This window comes from Heliconius melpomene, chromosome 5 (genome assembly GCF_056956725.1).
Source record: "Heliconius melpomene rosina isolate 202511_hmr_F chromosome 5, ASM5695672v1, whole genome shotgun sequence".
Lineage (NCBI taxonomy): Eukaryota > Metazoa > Arthropoda > Insecta > Lepidoptera > Nymphalidae > Heliconius > Heliconius melpomene.
This window is the reverse complement of record NC_140393.1, coordinates 4107005-4127942: the sequence shown is the minus strand read 5'-3', so window position 1 is coordinate 4127942 and position 20938 is coordinate 4107005. Positions and strand designations below refer to the sequence as shown.

Here is a 20938-nt window from a genome sequence, read left to right as displayed (position 1 = left end):
TTCTTTTATATTTAAGTAGAAACTTTGTGAAAAAAAGGTATGTTACTTTTTAAATTCAAATTCAAATTCAAAATATTCTTTATTCAAATAAACTATTACACGCACTTTTTTTGTCGAATGTACATGTCAACAAAGAGCTACCACCGGTTCGGAAGGCAGTTCTGTCGAGAAGAGCCGGCAAGAAACTCAACAGTTGCTCTTTTCAAAGTCAATGGTATATTTTACTATTACAATAGTTGGCAGCTATCCTGCCCGACATTCAATAGACATTAATTCCATACATGTTTATCCTCCAAATTTTCTTGTACCTACAGTGTAATAAGCTTTACTTGTTAGAATTTTTTTTAGAAATATTTTAAATTTTGGAACTGGCAAACTTAGAATACACTGTGGAATTTTATTATTATATTTATTTTAGGAGTTAGGTCACTTTTTATACCGACTGCATAACATCACATGACGTATATTAAACAAAAAGTGTTTCGATTTATATGTCTAGGTTAAATTAAACATATTTAAAATTTTTAACATACATTTCCTTCTCCATGAGGCCAGTTGTGGCGCATGGGCGTATGTGACTGTGAACGCGACTGGTTGTGGGTTCGATCCCCACGCGAATTAAAAATTAATAGAAGCAAAGCGCGGCGTTGAGTTCCGCCACTTAACACGAAATGCTTCCACAATTCGATGAAAAATGGGAAACGGAGTGTCTTAACACTAGGTTCCCTCTGCCTACTGTGTGAAGGGTACAGCTGAAAAAAAATCTCCATAAGTAACTTTAGTACTAATCTATATATATAAAAGGACTTGTCCTCACTGACTGAAGTAAGACGCACGCACAGCCGTAACCGCTAATGGTAGAAACGTGAAATTTGGACAGATGTTTACTTTCGTAATCTGGACATCCACTAAGAAGGGATTTAGAAAAATTTAATAAAATAGGGTTTTAAAGTTTGTATGGAATTTTTTTTAAATCACCACCGATTTTGATAAAATTTGAAATTCAAACTCTTAAAAATATTTAATTGAACACCTGTTTCATGATTTTTCAGAATTCACCCCCTAAGAATGCAAATAAGGGGATGAAAGTTTGTATGGAAAAATCTTTAAATCGCCACCGATTTTTATAAAATTTGAAATTTAGACTTTAAAAAATATTTCATTGAACACTTGTTTCATGGTTTATTATAATTCACCCCTAAATAAGCAAGCGCAGCTGGGCGCGTTCGCTAGTTCGGTAATATAAGTTCCATATTTATTTTTCATTGATATAAGAATGCAGAATACTTACTTACTTTACTTAATTACTTTTCTTTGAAGTAGTTTGAGCTCATCCGTCAATTCACTTGGTATTTCCTGTGACGTTTATTAGGAAATATAGCTTAGTATGTATTGAAATACCTTATCTATGGAAGTATTGTAGGCCTTGAAAAATACATTTTCCTTAAGATATGTTTAAAAAGTGTTTATGTTGGCTTTAAAAAATAGATGGCAGAACAGAACTTGTAGTAGAAATTGAAATAATTGTCATACCTCTTATAAGCAAACACTTAACTCGCTCAATAAATAGCATTTTCTATGCCAAAAATAATAATTGTAAACGTGGTAGCGGAAATTTGTAAGAATCTCTTTAAGAGATGTTAACAACGTAAATAAGTTGTGATAAGCATAATATAAGAATTTCGACGTAGTCTATGAGAACGTATGGCTTATTGGTCAAAGCGCTCGGACGGTTTCCAAGAGACGCGGGTTCAGCTACGTTCAAATTTTTCGTATGTTATCTAAAAAGTAGTAAGGAAAAGTTTATTTTCATATGTAATTTGAATCTCCTACATGCAGCCTTATAAGTCACTATTTCACGATGGTGTCAACCTATAGTTGATAACTACTATTAAATCTTGACCTTTTCCATCAAATACCTTACCATGACGGTAGTATATCATATAATAATATATAATATATAATACTATATGTTATTATTGTTTCTTTGATCCTATCTCATGCGTGTATGAAATGTCAGAGTGCAGGGATTGTAGCGTGAAGTTGGTCTTAGCTGGTACCCACTATCGGTCAAGGCGAGACAACGTGTACTTACATATATGTATATGTATGTATGTCTATAGCTTTAATCTCATGTAATATACAAAAATAACTTTTTTTAGGCAGAGTGGTGGAACTTAACGCCGCGTTTCACATCGACACTAAAGCGTTTACAGTCACGCTTATGCCTCAATATATAAAAAAACTCAATTTCAATAATATTTTGTATTTCAGTATAACGGTGTAAAGTCTATATTAAATTGCTTTTACCGATCGAATACACATAATTTTTTTGATTATACAAACAAGTTTAAAGCTAATTTAAAATATATTTTATTATTGTATTATAGCAATTATATCTTAATTACAAATAAACTGAAACAACCTCAAAAAAAATACAGTAATAGTTTCATCGTATTAAAATAATCTTTATGGAGAATATTACATATAAAATGTAAGAATTTTTTTTACCAACTTTTACAAGTATTTCACACTTCTGAGTGCTATAATTGCTTAAGACACTTATCCTTAAAGTGTAGAATAAAATATCCTTTTACCATAATCTTTAAAAGTAATAAAAAATTTGGAGCGCCATATGAGAATTTATTGTTATATCTCGTGCTTATCACATAGGGAAAAATATTTAAAGGTCAAAAGTAAAAGAGATCGGTGAAGTTCAAAGGACGACGACCAAATCGTACATTACATTACTAAGAATTACGAAATATCACCATTTAAATACGAATCAGTTGTTTTTTTTTTGGGTTATTTCATATAGTTTAATTTAAATCTTTTTTCTGATATACTTCATAATATTACAATTTATTTTATATCATTTTTGAGGTCAGTAGTGGCGCTCAAAGGGCACAAAGTGTGAGACGCGACTGGTTGTAGGTTCGATCCCCATTCGAGGAAATAAAATATTTATTTAAATTTATATTTCCATTTCTTCGCTCTGGTATCTATACGCAAAACCACGCAATAAAGACTTAACACTAGGTTCCCGGGTTACTAAACTAGGTTCCTTTTACATAATCTACGATAATATTATAATTCACTTAAAAAAAATTATCGAAATCCGCATTCATAGCATTTTATCGAACCCGTACTAACTACGCCATGACGTCAAATTTAATTATTTTTGATTTACGTTACTCACATGTTAGTCAATAGTTAAATAAATAAAAACAATGAACGCTGTAGTCGTTTAGCGGCGTATGTATAATTGAAACCGCGTGATGTCTGTCCGTGTACCAATATATCATATTACTTTTAATTTACAATAAAATGTTAGGAATTAATACTGAAATTATAGGTTTTTAGCATTAAATTTAATTTTGTTGGTTTGTAAATTTGGGTTTATGGTAGTGAGGTTCGATTTCCCAATCGAGGGGATGAATTATTTATTAATATTTTCATTTATTCGCTCTAGTGCCTCTGGGTTGAGTTCCGCCACTCAAAACACAAGGCCTTGAAAATTCAGCGGAAAGTGGAGAACGGAGTGTCTCCTCTGAGGTTCCCTCTATAAAGTTAAAAAAACACTTATTAAATATTTACAGTATATTTAATTTAGTAATCTGTTATACATACTATCATCTGGTTCGTAGCAATAAAGATATTCAAAATTAGAAGAGGTTTAAATTTGTGACAAGTTCATTTAAGAAGAATATTTTAAAATATATAGGAACTTAAATGAATGAAAAAAATCTATATATATTTAAGACACTCGTATTTATAAACCGCTCTCAATCTCAGACTTGATAAAGACGGGCCTAACAATATATATAACATATTATACAGGTATGTACAATTGTACATAAATAACTTAAGTTATTCAAATTTCTATTTACGCGACGGTAATACTAGAAAACTAATATGCCGTAATAAGATACACAAATAACAAGAACACGACTACATAATTAAATACAATGTGCTAATAACTTATAATTACTATTTATTATATATAAATAAACAGTATATTGTGCTAAATGAAGCAAAACAAATAATTAATTAATAAATTTTTTTTTCTAGTGTTAAGACACTCCGTTCCCCACTTTCTACCGAATTCTGGACGCGTTGCGTGTTGAGTGGCAGATCTCAACGCCGCGGCTTTGCCTCGACACCAGAGCGAAGAAATGGAAATATAAACGTAAATAAATAGGTATATTTATGGTATTTATGTTAATATTATAAAAACTATTAGTTCTTTTTGTATTTTGTGGTGCTAGTGTTTTTTTTTTCTTTTGTTTGGATTCAAGCTGTGTCCCGCATATAGCAGGTTAGCTAAAGAAAACATATCGGAGAGCGAAGTCACAAAAAAATATTTTCTTCGCATTCCGCTGGAATTCGAAATATTACGTGTTGAATCGCAGAACTTAACGCCGAGTTGCTATCGAGCGATAAAATTGAAACAATTAATTCTCTGATAGGATCGAACCCGTAACTATCGCGTTAAACTAACGCTGTTCCACTTAGTGTCTATAGCCTTAATAGTTGACTAGAAAATTACACATATTATATTTAATAATACTTCTAAGAACAATCCTTGTTGCATTTGATATCAGAAATCAGTGTATTTCAAATCAGTTGATAACGGCCATTGACCTTACAACTTAATTGTAGTAGATTAAAATATTATCGATGCTTATAAGAATTATATCGACATTAAACTAAAGTATCAGCTTCTAAATTACAACATTTAAAATATTTTTTTTAAATGAATGTATAATTAATATATGTATTGCTTATAAATGAAAGTAAATTCATTCTTAATTTACATATTGTTATCGAATACCTGCTTAAAATGAATTTAAAAACATGTAAGCACTAGTTTCAAGTAAGGTTGAATTTGAATCCTTTGAATTGAATTGAATTGAATAATTTAATACAATTCTTAGACTTTTATAGAACAAATTACAGCAAACATACAATATTGGTTATTTTAACTTCAGGTGACCTCCAAATGGTACAGGCAGGGCGAACCTGTCAACCTAGTTGTTAATACACTCCGTTTCCATTAAGAAACTTCTGTTCCCACTTTCTACGACCAAATTAATTGTACTTTTCGATTATTCATTGAAAAATATTTTTACATATATAGGTTGATATTTTAATTCTTGTTATCAAAGATTATCAACATTCTCTACATAACGTGTATGACTTGTTTAATTTAAGTTAAGTTTATTACAAATAAATATAATTAAGCCAATTTGATTCGATATCGAGAATTCAAACAAGATTTATTGAAAATGACAATTTTATTTATATAATAAATCCATATTATTACCTTACAAATTGGTCCGCGAGATAGAGAGTTATCGCACTGCACTTAACACAGCAAGTGGTTTAGAATGTCTCTTTTTAATATCTTTTTTTAGATTTAAATGATTATTTTATCACTGAAAACACTGTTTAAAGCCCAGGCCTAGGCAAAGGATACGAGACGAGCGCGCGGAACGATGTCGGGTTGACAATAAATTTATATTGAACTGGCGACAGGCGCACCAAGTCATATTTACTAGTTTTAACCACTCGACTTGACGGTTTAAGTGTTAGACGATAGCGGTTTTTTTATTTCTTTTATTGGTTATTTGAAAATATTTATACGAGATTGATTGGGTGGAAAGTAAATTAAATGTAATATGATAGAAATAATTATTAAATATTTATTATCTTGTCATTGTCTCACACTTGTTCAAAGTTTGAAAAATAAAGTAAGGCAATAGCGTGCGACTGCAATGCGACAGGTTCATTACCCAGACGAGGAAATAAGAGATTTAATATTTTCATTTCCTCACTTTGGTGACCACCTAGGCAAAGCGCGGCGTTAAGTTCCGCAACTCAACACGCAATGCCTTCATTCAGCAAATGAGAATGAATCTTAGGTTTTCTCTGCCTACCCTGCTACATGCGCGTGAAACAAAATAAATGACAGCAAAACGGATGCATATAGCAATGGGGAATTAATTATTATTTTGAATTTATTATTAAAAAAAACATCTATATATTATATAAACATAAATAAAATTAAATTGCATTATATTTTCAACTTGAAACGTAAGAAAATGAATCATAATGACAATGTGAGTGTTTCTAAAACAATGTTAACGACTCTAGAGGTATCTTACAAAGATCTATCTTCGGATCAATGTCTGATATCCGCTAGACGGTTTAAAAAGGAAAACATGAAGCATGTGATATTTGAAGATATGAAGGATTTAATCATTTATGAGTTTAAGATAGTTAATGACGACATTTTTTTCTATTTATATGATAAAAGACTTTTTTATGACGATTTCTTTGCGTCTGTTAGCTTTATGTGACCTTACAAAGGTATTGTTTATAACTAAATAGAAGAATAGGAAAATCTACATATATTTAGTTTTATAGCTTTTTCCTGAGTCGCAAGATAGACAGAACTAACCTAGTGATTAAAACAACACACAACTTTTATAGAAACATTTAATATATTTTTTCTAATAAATAATATAAGCCGATATCTTACTATTATAATAAGAACAAAATATAATTTGGGTATCTTCTCATAATTTTTGTAAAGAGGCAAGCGTGACAAAATAAAAAAAGTATGGAAGCTTGCATGCACGTGTTAACAAGATATATTTAAATCATCACGAATCTCACGAAATGCAACAAAATAGCAGTTTAATGACAGACCGTTCTCTACAATTTGATATTTTAATTTTAACCAATATAACGGTTAAATGTAAAGAAATAAAATTATAAAAGTAAAAAATGCGCACGCGCTCTAGGCAATTTTAAAGCAATTCGATGGCGTTCTTTATTATTGTTATTTCGTTATTTAAGGCTAACTAAGACTTACACTGCAATGTTCTATAGCCTTTAGCACTTCTAAAAGCAGAAAGAAAGAAAATAGGACCAGTAGATTCAGAGATCTTAGCGTTTAAACAAACAAACTCTTCCGCTTTATTATACTAGTATAGATATACGAGTAATCTAGTATATTATGCCTAAGGTCCTTTGACATTTAAATAAAACTTAAATAGAAAAGTAAGATATTTGACGTAAAACCAGTTTTTAGTGCCCGCCTTGAAAAAATAGCTGTCGATTTTTAAATAAGGGCAAATACCACACAATTGGATATTTACTAGTATTGAGCGTGGGCTTAGCGGCTATGGCGTTTTTTTATGGACCGTTTTTATTGGTCCAAAAAAATATGGTGTTTTACGACATCAGGTTGTTACAAATCTTTGATACTCCTAGTTTTCCTAAAACCATTATTTAAGAATCTATATGTCTAATATTGAAGAAAACCATAATAAAATTTATTGCATATATAAACGCGAAAATTGATTTAAACCGACTTCATGTCTAGAAACAAAGGCAATGATATTATATTATAATTTAAAATAAGTTTATCAAAATCAAACTATTTCTTTTATAACTTGGACCACGGTGCATCTATCATATGAACCACTCCAGAATCTCTCGCTTATGCGTATCGATACCTTAGATCGTAGTCAGTAGTATATTTGAATGACGCCTTATATCAACTATTAAGTAAAAACTATACAATTTCAACCAAGTGTGACTATTTCTTATTATATACCTCTAAATTTCCTCTTGAATTGAAAAGTACTTAATAAAAAAGTTCGGTAAAATAAGGATGTTTTTTTTTCTATTTGTATTTCATACTCATTAAAAATATAGTTGTAATTTATCAGAGCCATCTAGCGATGAGTAGTCAAGTTACAACTTTGCTCGTTCATAAATTTCACGGTAGATGGCACTATTATGAAAATATTCGTAAATATGAAAAGAAGATAAACAATAAAATGTTAAAATAAAAATATAACGAAATGGATGAAATGTCGATATTCCACAATTTTTCAAAAAATAAATTGCAATTTTATGCAGAAAATAATAAGTTTACCTTTTTCAACAAATGTAATAATTTAGTTACACTAAGTATCAACGTACATTTTAGTTTTCATATAAAAATGATTTCTTCCAAATTACTAACAACGGTATGTTTTTATTCGCACATTAAATTTATTGTTTTGAAAATAGTTTTATTATTTAAGTTATTATCCACTCGAGAGACACATAAAAATGGACTCGCTTTATAGATACTTAAAAATCTCTTAAAAATGTATAAATGAAATATACTTTATACATATCTACTGCAAAATATTACCTTGTTAGGTACGTACCTAAGTAATTATTTACATTTATATTTAAAACCTCAAAAACAGCTTAAAATATAAAAAAACCTTACGTCATCTTAAAAATATGTAATTATTTGAATCACATTATTTTTATTGTTGCGTGGAACTAATCTTTCCGCGTCTATTTATAGCTTTGGGAGATAAGAAAATGCTATAATCAGTACTGCGCATGCGTCATAATAATAAGTATTGGAAAAAATACTATTACAGTCGCTATATCAAGGTATTTTTATAGAAGACATGAAGAAAGTCATGGCTAAGGAACATCAAGGAATGCACTGGAATTAAAACCGCCGTAGATATGATTCATTTGGCTAGGGACAGGACTAAGTATGCCAAGTTGACTTGCGAAGAAGATGAAGATAAAAGACAGTAAGACCTTAAGAATTTACTTACAAAAAATTCCAGATTACAAAAAATATTGAAAATATCAATAAATAATAATGTAAGTGTATAATAAAATAACCTTTTTCAATAAAAACCTAACTGTGTATCCTATATTATTTTTTTTTTTACGAATGCTGTTTGTGGTTCAAAAATCACATATTATGATATTTAATGGTCATAAGGAAAATAACAATAGCAAATAATAAAGGTTACGTGTATTTAAACACGATATCCATATATTTAATGTATTTAGGAATTAATAAGATTTTCGTTGCGTTTCTGGATTGTTTAATCAAGAACTTATTAAGTTATTTTATCTGTTTTTTATAATACGAGTATATCTGAATTGAATCTTTTAATTTTGAATCTTTTAAATGTTCGTGTATTTTTCCTTTTGAATTTTATAACCACACGCAAGTAATCTACATGGATTTTATGACAGTCAAACGCTAAGATTGATCTTGAGAATGACCTTGAGATGCCGTTAATAACGCTATACCGATAACGAATGAACTTTATATTAATGACGAGGTTTCTAACATGTTATAATTTTCGTTTTAAAATATATTTAAATATGTAAATGATCTATTCTAATAAGAAATATTTTAACTGTCATATGTTTTTCTCATTCACTATATGAAAAGCAATAGCAAAAAACATAATTTGCTCTCACAAAAACTACTAAACGCAATACCTAAGCTACTTCAAAAATTTCAATTAATTAAAAGAAAAAAAAAAACATTTACTTAATATTACATATATATATGTTATATATAATTAATAAAAAAATTCAACGCTTCAAGAGCTGTGAGCTAGAGGGCATATCGAAACAAGATTTCGGTAACCGGTTCCGCGGGAACGGCCATTGCTCTTGTATTGATAACGTGAAGTTATTAAATAACCTGCGTAAAGAAAGGATAATAGAAATGGAAGTTTTGTTGTTTATGTTATGTAACTTTTATGTCATGGATTTTTTTTTAGCTTCACGCTGTATCCCGCACATAGTAGGGTAGGCTGAGGGAATCCAGGGTTTCCCATTTTCCGCGGAACTTTAGAGGCATTTTGTGATATATGGCGGGACTCAACGCCACGTTTAGTCACGACACCAGAGCGAAAAAATAAAAAAATATTTCCTCTAGTGGGAATCAAACCCACAACCCCACATCAATTTATATAATTCAAATTCGAAATACATATTATTATGTCAAAAGTAAAGTAAAAAACTCGTGGTAAAGTTTTTTAAGCGAATTTAAACACGATTTTATTATAAAGATATTCAAAAGGTTTATTTTTTTGAAAATATCTCCAGACAATTTAAATAAAATAAGTACTTTAACTTACATTTACAACACGTTAGCAATTTTAAAAATATTTTTTTAAATAAAACATAAATTCAAAACATTTTTGCAAAAATAATAACAAACGATTATTTAAATAACACATTACTTATAATTATTAGCATATTTTATGGTGGAATTCGGAAGCTAAAACCAGCTTTACACCACTTCAGGTTCCACCACACACGCCTCTATACTGGCTGTCACCGATTCCTGTCGATCTTGATAATATCGATTTGTATGAATTAACAGTCATTCGCACTAGAGTGTTATGTAAAGGTTTAATAGATTTTTATATATATATATAAAGAAAAAATAAATAAATAATAATAACATGTGAAAATTGTTAAATTTCCAGTTTAATATGTATGTAGTAAATTGTACTGCAAACTTTATTTATTTTTGTAAGATGTTTATTTTTGTGAAATGTGTAGAATTTTATGTTTATAGGAAAATAAAAGGCTTTATTATTATTATATATATATATATATATATATATATATATATATAAAATTCATTTCTTTCATTCATTTATTTCAAATTATTTATATATATATATATATAAAAAGAGAAAATAAAAAAAGAACCCATTTTGGTTTTTGCTGATTACACTAATTCTGAATTAAATTGTAATAATTTTAATTTCACGAATATATTAAGTTAAAATTATTAAATAGTAAATTTAGAGAACAATTTGACAGTTTGTAAAGCATTGTCCTCTCATAAAATGGAGGCAAATTGTAACTTTTTTGAAAATAAACAATAAATATTAGAATATTGACCTCTCGATTTCCGTTCTCGTCGATCGTAAAATCGTATTTTCACATTAAATTGTGTTTTACGCCAAAATTAGTGTTTTTTCCTTCGAAATTTATGTGAGTTAGAACATAAATGTGCTAAAAATATAAAATTCTTGTTTTCTCAAAGTAAGGTGTTTATATTCATCCACAGATGACATCGCTAATTGCTAATAAACTTTATTCACAGCCGTATTTGCTGAGATGAATTTTATTATTGCTTCTTTTTACAGCTTAAAAAGTAAATTAAAATGTATTACAGTTTTATTCACATTATAATTTAGTGTCTCACGTCTGTACCTACCGTAGTCATGGGATTAATTCATGGTATTCTAATTAATAATTACCTAATGTTTCTCTGGTCTGGGAAACCATAATATATGTAGTTAGGAAAGCGGAGAAACAGTAAGTAATAATATAATCCTATAATTTTTTTCCAATTTCTCACCGTATCTCTTATATAGAAGATTAGGCAGAAGGTTCCCACTTTCTTCCGAATTCTGGAGGCATTGCAAAGTGCAGAAATGGAAATATTAATAAATAATAATTCATTCCTACGAATGGATATCGAACCTGTCGCGTTTATAGTCACACCCTAGCACCCTTGCGCCACGAGGCACGACTGGTCTAAATTATTTAAATATTAAATGTTAGTGGATCGACAATGTTTAAATATTGATTTTATTTAAATTACCTTTATATTTTACGGCATAGCAACAAGCAATTGATTCAAGACATCTGTTTGTCAAAGTCGACGTAAAAACGTTACATACTAACTTGTTAACAAAAAAAAATAAAAGAATTGAAAATTTTCGTTTCGCCATTATTATCTTCTTTTTTTATAATCTAATTAATAATAACTGTTATTTGGACTTTGAGATCTCTTTTCTACATACTTGTACAAGTTTTTGAAAGTAAATAGTTTTAGATTTTTTTTTAATTTCGACTAATTTCATAGCACCTGTTTTTAAATCAAATATTGCTGTTTTTTTGTCATTTTGGCTAGCAACGGTTGGATGCGAAGAGCTGAAGATCAACCTCAATGGTGTGCCATCGTAGAAGCCTATGTCTAGCAGTGGACGAGGACAGGCTGGTGATGATGATGATAAACCAACGCCAACCATATCATTATCACAAAAGTTAATTATTTTAGTATACTTCCACATAGAATTTTTATCTGTAATATTTAGTGTAAAATTAATAACATAAAATATTAGGTATTCTTGTCACTATTTTGTCCCGTGTATTTATAAGCCGCTCTCAATCTGAGATTAATCTTAAGTTATAATAATCTAGAATGAAAACGGCATCTCAAGATCGATCTCAGAGTTGAGAGCGATTTTTTTTTTATTTACGCCTTACATTATAATTAAAACTGTTATTACTTACCAAAAAGTAAATTTGGAACTATCTGTAGAAGCAACTAAACTGTATTACAGTTAAATTCCAACTTAACTGGTGACATTAAACAAACTCTTAGTTCGTGATGAGAATCAGCAACATAAGGCATTCGCAATTCTCGAAGCTGACTTTAATTCGCACAAGATCCAAGGTCTCCCCCAAGGTAACCCATCACGTATGTAATTGGTACCTATATATCACGATTGCCAATTTATATATCTTTTGAATGTGAAGATCTATTGCCGTATCTAATATCTATAGAATACATGAAAATGTCATTAAAGTCTATTTGTTATAGTTCAAGCGAGCTGCCATATGTTCGCGGTTCATTGTGTTCCTAAATATATCAGCGACAATGACATCAATTTAGTTTGTGTGGATTTTTTAAGTATGTTTTAAGCTTCACCTAGTATTAGGGAACCTAGGGAACCTAGTGATAAGACACTCCGTTCCCCATTTACCGGTTAATTCTGGAGATGGAGCGGAGACCTATATTGTTACTAGAAAACGAAAATGATTTAATCGTTCGAATCGGCATTCAACCCATAACCGTCCCGTAGCAGGGAATATGCTAATGCTATACCTACCACTACGCTCGGACGATCTAAATTCTTAAAATATTTCTAAATAAAAATCTAATGTTAATACAATAGTAACATAAACAGCTCGCAAGAAAAACGTGTAATATTCTAAAGAAACTGGATTCATCGATAAACAATTAGTTTTAATGCATTTATAGATTATTTTAATGAAATACGACTTTAGATATAAAAGGAAATGTCAACTACGCAAATATAATAGTTTCTATAATATAATAATAGTTGTTAGGTTAGAAAATGGTTTTATATACTTTATATCGAATGATTAGAATTTATAACTTAAGATTAAAATAGGTTTTGTAAAAGATTTGGCGTAATAATTTTTCAAATTATATATATTTTTTACTCTAATGTAAAGGCGAAACAAGGCGTTAAGTTCCGTCACTCAACACGCAATGCCTCCAGAATTTGGTGGAAAATGAACGGAGTGTGTTAACACTAGGTTTCCTCTACCTATCCTGCTGTGTTAGGTATACAGAGAGACACCAGAGCGACGAAATGGAAATATAAATTAATAAATATTTCGCCTCCAGTGGTTATGGAACCCACCACCAGTCGGTTTTACAGTCAAATTTTGCACGCCACGACCTCAATCTGGAAATTAATACACATATTTAACCTTATCCTTTATGTAAATCCATAAACAACTAAATCTTAAAATAGTTCTCAGTACGGTCTCTGTGATAACTGGTCGTACACTCGACTGGTTATATTTACAAGATGATCTAAATATAGAAGGACGAAAATAGCTTCCACAGATTATTGCTACGTCCGCCGATATTATATTATTACTCGACTGTGACGAAATGAGGATAATGTGTTTGGTATTCTAAATATAGAATTGTGTGTTTATTTTAATGTTTAATAGGTAAATTGATTTGTTTTTGTCATAGCTAAGGAATATAAATGGTAAATAGTTTTAGTATTTTACAAACATTTTCAATTTCCCTAATTATAATGATATGTTCTATAAGGCGTTTATATCTAGTTTAATATAAAAACATATTATATTTAAAAGTACGTACGTAAGTAGTGACAGAAAGTGGGGAACGGAGTGTCTTTCCACTAGGTTCCCTCTGCCTACCCTGCTGTGTGCGGGATACAGCGTGAAGCTGTTTTTTTTTATATTATATTTGTCTTAAATTTCAAATATTTATACCTTCACTTTGTTTCAAAAGTTATAACATATAAAAACTGAGACATTATATTAAAACTAGCGGCCCAAATGCATGGGCTTGTTATATTTTAGCCAAAATATATAAACTAACGAAATTGTAGCCTATGTATTATTCTGACATATGTAATATAAGGAAAATTACTATAAAGTTTAATCAAAATTCGTTCAGTAGTTTTTGCGTAAAAGTGGAAAATTTATCGTATTTCTAGTGCATTTTACAAATTTATAAATTACCCATATATATTTCCAACTAAAGTTTCTAAGTTAATACTACTTCTTATGAAAATATACAGAGAAAGCTGGCAAGTGAGTGGCGTATGTAGAAGCTTTTCCTTATCGGTAGTACACTAATAGGTTCTCTTTACGTCAACACTTATTTATTTTTAATGGTTTAATAATAATAAATGATGTTTTAAATTACTACGGAATTATATCTAATGAGCGTTGAATCAAATAATACGAATGGATATTGTTTTTGTCGTTAAGGTAGAGGGGATCTGGGAACCTAGCGTTAAGATACTCTCTTAATAGGGTATTATGACAATTTCGTTTCTCATTTTCAGACGAATTCTGGAGGTATTGCTTGTTGAGTGATGGAACTTTCGCGCTTTACCTTGTTACTGGAGCTTAGAAATGAAATATTAAATGAAATTTCATTTCTCTGAGTGGGAATCGAACCCACAACCTGACACGTTTACTGTCGCACGCTTATAGACTAGCATTAAAATTAATATTACGCTCGATTCTACGATGTTTTCACATATTTTTTTCTTTTATTTGACAGCAGCGAATAAATATTTACATTGACCACAAGTTAGCTCTAGCTCATGCCTCATAACTTTCTATGAGACTACAAATATGGTTACTCAAATATGTAATTTACATATACTTAACTTTTTGAAATAATTTGAGAAATATCGTCGAAACATGAGGAAGCCTTTAAACCAATTAAATGAAGAGTTAGAGGTTATTTGGTTGATGGAGACAATGATTCGGTTTTATTCTTTCACCAGTTTCTGACCAACTAAAGAGAATGCTTGGTGGCAAAGCATAACTACGCAATTTTTTAGAATTGTACAGCTTCCCGCTTTATCCCGTATATAAAACAGTAGGCAGAGGAAACCTAGTGTCAAGATACTCTGTTCTCTACTATTCAACACCGCTATCTATTTATCACTTGAATAAACAAGGAAATGTGCATAATTCATTCCATCCAGTCGCGATCGAACCCATAACTGTCGTATTTAGTCCAGAAATGTATATTTTTTACCATTCTCCCCCATCCCCCCTTTATATTTCAAAAATAATTGAAAAGAAATAGCATAACTAAAATATTTCAAGCACAATGACCTAAACTGCGACATCCTCATATTACATCAAGAGCAAACTGCAGATAACAGATCATACTATGTATGCATGATCTCACGTAAGACGAAAACAACGCCTTTGCTATGATAAAGTAGAAAGGCAATACGATATACTTATATCTGATAAAAATATAACAGACTCCCTAGGGTTATTTAGTTATATTTCTTCTGGAAATATTTAATGTTGAGTTCCTCCACTCAATGCCTCGGTAAGTTCAGAAGAACGTGGTGAACGGAGTGTCTTGTCACTGCCGTTTCCCTCTGCCTACCCTGCAGTGTGAGGCATACAGCGTGAAGCTGATTTAATTTTTATATTTAAAGAAATCATCTATCTATATTATGTCATTAAGATCCTTGATTCTTGGCAAGGGCCAATTATTATTATCTTCTTTCTGCTAATTTAAATAGTACGTAAGTATCTATGGGTACAATGCAATGCTGCTAACAAATACTCCAAATCGATTTCGAATCTAGAACCATCATATTTTTAGTCTTACAACACAAAATTTTCCACGACCCTATCAACATCTATCTATCTATCCAAAGCTTCATGCACATAGCAAGGAAGGCACAAGGTTACTGGGAACCTAGTCTTAAAACAAGCCATTCCCATTGTATACTTCCTTTCCCCATTCCGCAATCTGGCGAATTCTGAAGGCATGGTAAACGTCGCAAATATATCAACATATTATTATAACATTATATTTTTGTAAAACATCAAAAGCAGAATTATATTCGATAACGTTAGCAATACTTCTATATCAATTTGGAGCAAAATTAGAATAGATAAACTAAAAGGCGTGCATTAGTTGCTTCTATAACGTCAAGAGCCAGCTATGCAGTTGCATTCGATCAAGGCCACGAATACCTAGTAGGTACCTCTTATAAACTTAGGTATTTTACAAACAATAAATGATATTATTCTTTATACTGTTCACGTAGCTTCTTTGAATACCTGGGTAGTCTATTAAGAGTTCTAGGTATATAAAAATAGTTCTATTTAGTTTCTTTTTATAGAATATAATTTATTAAAATATGTAAATTAAATAAATAATTTATATTTATGTTATTATAATATATGCGGTTTTATTTTATGTTCATGTTTAAATATTTAGCAGCGATAATTGAAAAATGCTTTCAAAAGTATGTTCCAGGTCGTCGTAGCGCAGGGGCAAGGGGGGGGAATTAATTAATATTTATTTATTTCATTTGTCGCCTGGTAATTCGGAGATTGTGGAAAACGGAGTGTTCTAACCAGGTTCTACCCCGCTTAATGGACAATGCGGCGTGATGCTATAGAAAAAAAAAGAAACAATTCTGTCTCCCATATTAATACACTAGCGGACGCGCGCAGCTTCGCTTACGTATTTAGGGGTGAATTCTAATAAACCACGAAACATGTGTTCAATGAAATATTTTTAAGAGTCTAAATTTCAAATTTTATAAAAATCGGTGGCGATTTAAGAATTTTTCCATACAAACTTTCAACCCCTTATTTACACCCTTATGGAAAGAATTCTAGAAAACCATGAAACACGTGTTCAATTAAATACTTTTAAGAGTCTGAATTTCAAATTTTATAAGAATCGGTGCCGATTTAAATTTTTTTCCATACTAACTTTTAACCCCTATTTCGCCCCTTTAGGGTTAAAATTTTCCAAAATCCCTTCTTAGTGGATGTCCAGATTACGAAAGTAAACATCTGTCCAAATTTCACGTTTCTACCATGAGCGGTTACGGCTGTGCGTGCGTCTTACCTCAGTCAGTGAGGACAAGTCCTTTTATATATATAGATACTAGAGATGTAACAACTCTTAGAAGTAATCTAAATTCTAAAGCAAACGTAACTAAGGTATTAAACTATTAAAGATCAGAGAAACGGAATAAGATAAACAAATGTGAACGTAAACGTTCTTGGCCGATACGTTTTAGATCAAACAACGTTTAAAACTACGGTTAAATGATGATTGTGAGAGTTAAGTACCGAGTTCTCGGTATAATTCTAGTTTTTAATGTTTTTAACCAATTTTTTTAAGTTATACAATGAAATTAAATATTTAATGTTTTAATTTATTCGTTCTAGTAAGGAGGTAGCGGCGCGGTGTTCAGTTACGCCACTCATGTCGCAATACCTCCAGAATTAGGCGAAAGTGGAAAACGGGAGTGTCTTACTAGGAAAGTGTATAAGCACTAGATGCTCAGGTTCCCTCTGCCTACCCTAAAGCTAAAAAAACAAGTATTACCTAATATAAGAGATTTTTAAAGTCTTAAGAAAAATAGACATAAGTTTCAAAAATCTCTCCAGCTTACATATAAATGTCTTTCTGAGCTTCTTTTAATATAAACCTATACTAATCGTTAAAGTACATTAAGAGACGTTCTATTTTCGGACACCTATCTAAACATTCTTCTTCACGCTTCAGGCATTCCGTATACAGTTGGGCAGGCAGAGAGAACATTAGGTTAAAACACTTCGGTCTCCATTGTTTGCCCGAATTCCATCTCACCACAGCCCAGAAATGAAAATAACTCAATCCCACAAGTGGGAATCAAACCTACAGCTATTTCGTTTATAGTTGAACGATGTCCAACAAGCCATCAGGCTTCAATATAATAATAACATTATAAATATCTAACATTATTCTTTCGATTGAGTCATTGCGTGTTAAGTGGCGGAACTAAACGCCGCGAATATTATATTATACAGCTTATGCGAGTATTGTTCTGTCCAACGGACTTGATATATCGCACAACTAATATTTAGGTATCTTATTTTAAAGACGTATTTCATTCTATAAATAGAATTCACCTTGAAACTTTTCAATAATATCACGTCAAACAGCAGTGCATTTTTACGTATTTTACCGTTATACAGTTTACTAGAAGAGTAGATAATGCTAGAATTTGTTTTTATACGTATTTTGCTTTAAACTGCTGTATTTCTAAACAATTTGAGATTACGTAATAATTGTGTATATAATTTAGTAAATAAATAGTTTTAGGGAGGAGGTGGAGGTGGAGGACCAAGCCTAAGGGGGAAGCGGGAGGTTTCCACGTATTAACGTGAATTTAAAACTATCTATAACCATTGCACGAATGATTAATCTAATTTCAATCAATTATAATAAATTTCTTAGGTAATGCTGCAATTCCAGCCAGATAGCATTCCAATAACAGCTATGAAGTAACGATAGAGGGAACCTAGTGTTAAGACTCTCCGTCCCCACATTTCGCCGAACTCTAGAGGCATTATGCGTAACTCAACGCCGCGCTTTTAATTTGATACTAGAGAAGAGAAATGAAAATATTAATAAATAATAATTAATTCCCTCGAATAACAATAGAACTCACAACCGTCGCCTGTATCTGTAGCACACACTTGTGCCACACGGCACATAGCATCAACAAACGGACTTGTTAAACGGTTTTATTTAGCTCACCCCGTTTGTTTGTTTGGGTCAAATTTAGTAATTGAAATTTAACCCTCTTCCCGTTAACCGATTGATCTGAAATTTGGTATACGCCTTTGATTCTGGTGACAATACAATTATCCATATTCAATATTATTGTGAATCCAAGATGGCCGCCGCTACAAGATGGCGGACAACTTAGTTTTTTTCAATCCCATCAATATGGATATCAAATGAAAGAGCTTGTCAAGTAGAATTCAGTGGACTATACAAAATCAAAATCCAAGATGGCCGCCACTATAAGATGGCGGACAAGTTAGTTTTTTTCAATCCTATCAATACGGGTATCAAATGAAAGGGCTTGTCAAGCAGAATTCAGTGGACTATATAAAATCAAAATCCAAGATGGCCGCCGCTACACGATGGCGGACAAGTTAGTTTTTTCGATCCCATCAATATGGGTATCAAATGAAAGGGCTTGTCAAGTAGAATTCAGTGCACTATACAAAATCAAAATCAAAGATGGCCACTGCTACAAAATGGCGGATAATGTAGTTTTCAATCCCATCAATATGGGTATCAAAATAAAGGGCTTGGTAAGTATAATACAGTATACTATACACAATTACAATATGAATCTCCCACCTAAGTCAAGATCTGGTATCCTGTCGAGGACTGTGTGGCTATAGGGTGCCTAAAAATGATACGTCGCTAGGGGTACCACCCAAGGTAAAAGGTAAAAGCGCGCCGAGAACTGTATGGCACTAGGTGGATAAAAATGATATGTCGTTAGCGTTTTCCCCTCAAGATTCAGGCACATCTTGTTGTACATAGCCTTGTCCCTCTATTGGACCTCTGGGAGGGTCGTTCGTAACATTCTCCATTAACCTTGCAATAATGAGACATCGAGCCTCATTTCAACGAATTGAATAGCATGAGAAATAAAAACTAAAAACTTAAAAATAAAAAAGTATAAAAAAAATTTTAAGTTAAACGGTTTTATATTGCAGATAAATGTACTAAAAGCTAAAAAATAATTTCATAGAAATTATGATTACTAAAATAAAATCGTGGGGACACTTGCTACTTACCACTAGGTGGGTGAAGTCTCACGCTATGTCTTTCAATTGTAGATATTGGACGTGCCCCACGATTAAATTTTAGTAATCATAATTTCTATGAAATTATTTTTTAGCTTTTAGTACATTTATCTGCAATATAAAACCGTTTAACTTAAAATTTTTTTTATACTTTTTTATTTTTCATCTATTTAGAGAGGAAAGAGGAACTTAACGCTGTACCGGAGTGTCATTGGAGCCTATAATCGTCGGCTTCAGTCGGGTACGCTCCAATAACGACAGGAGGGCTTCACAAGTTCATATATTAAATATTATGTAATATTATCTATTATACTGCGCATCTATATATATAAAATCGTAAGGTCACTCACTCATCACGAAATCTCAGAAACTACATGTGCTAGAAATCTCAAATTTTGCATAGCAGTTACTTATAGGACCTAGGTGCTCGCTAAGACGGGAATTTGCAATATTCGACTACTAATTGGTTGTTTTTGGGGTCAAAAGTTTGTATGAAACTTCGTTACTACAAATGCTAGGAGTCTCAAATTTTGCATAGACGTCACTAGGACGTAGTCATGGAGACAGAAATTAATAATAACATAGTTCACGCGGGTGAAACCGCGAGCGGGCCGCTAGTTTTATATAAAATCTGAGACAGCTAACTGTAGAGAGAATAAATTATTTGTTTTCTCGTTCGGTTAAGGAGGCAAAGCGCGGCGTTCATTTCCGCCACTCACCGCGTAATGTCTCTAAAAATAGGCGAAAGGTGGAGAACGGAATGTGGGCGTATACGGCATAGTGGGCATAGGGAACCTAATGATAAGAAGATAAAAAAAAGGAAGCGAAATTAGCATTTATTATATTAATCCTATAAAAACTTTTCTATTTCCGTCGACTGGCAACAAGAAATTCAATTAGTATTGATACTAACGGAGATTAGAACCGCGTCCTTTGACGTTACGCAAAATAACCACTGAACCATGACGACTTTGTTACGTATTGATAATTTCCATTCAATGGTTATTCGAAATAATTCATATTATTTTTATTATGCACCCAGCGTAGAAAACCTTTATAAATGTAAATGAGATGGTATTGGTTTTTTCTATTAATTTCTCTTAGAGATATTTCTACT

The 20938-nt window shown here is 31.3% G+C and overlaps 1 protein-coding gene across 2 annotated transcripts in view; it reads right to left on the bottom strand.

Moving 5' to 3' along the window:
• for (cGMP-dependent protein kinase for) overlaps positions 1-20938 on the bottom strand; it is a 121481-nt gene that overhangs the window by 93367 nt on the left and 7176 nt on the right. The window contains exon 1 of one of the 2 annotated variants that reach the window (XM_085185716.1): positions 5327-5509. The exons of the other annotated variant lie outside the window; for it this stretch is intronic. The gene's annotated coding sequence lies outside the window, so the exon portion shown is untranslated. Of the gene's footprint in view, positions 1-5326; positions 5510-20938 lie in introns of those variants that run through there. 2 annotated transcript variants of the gene reach the window in all.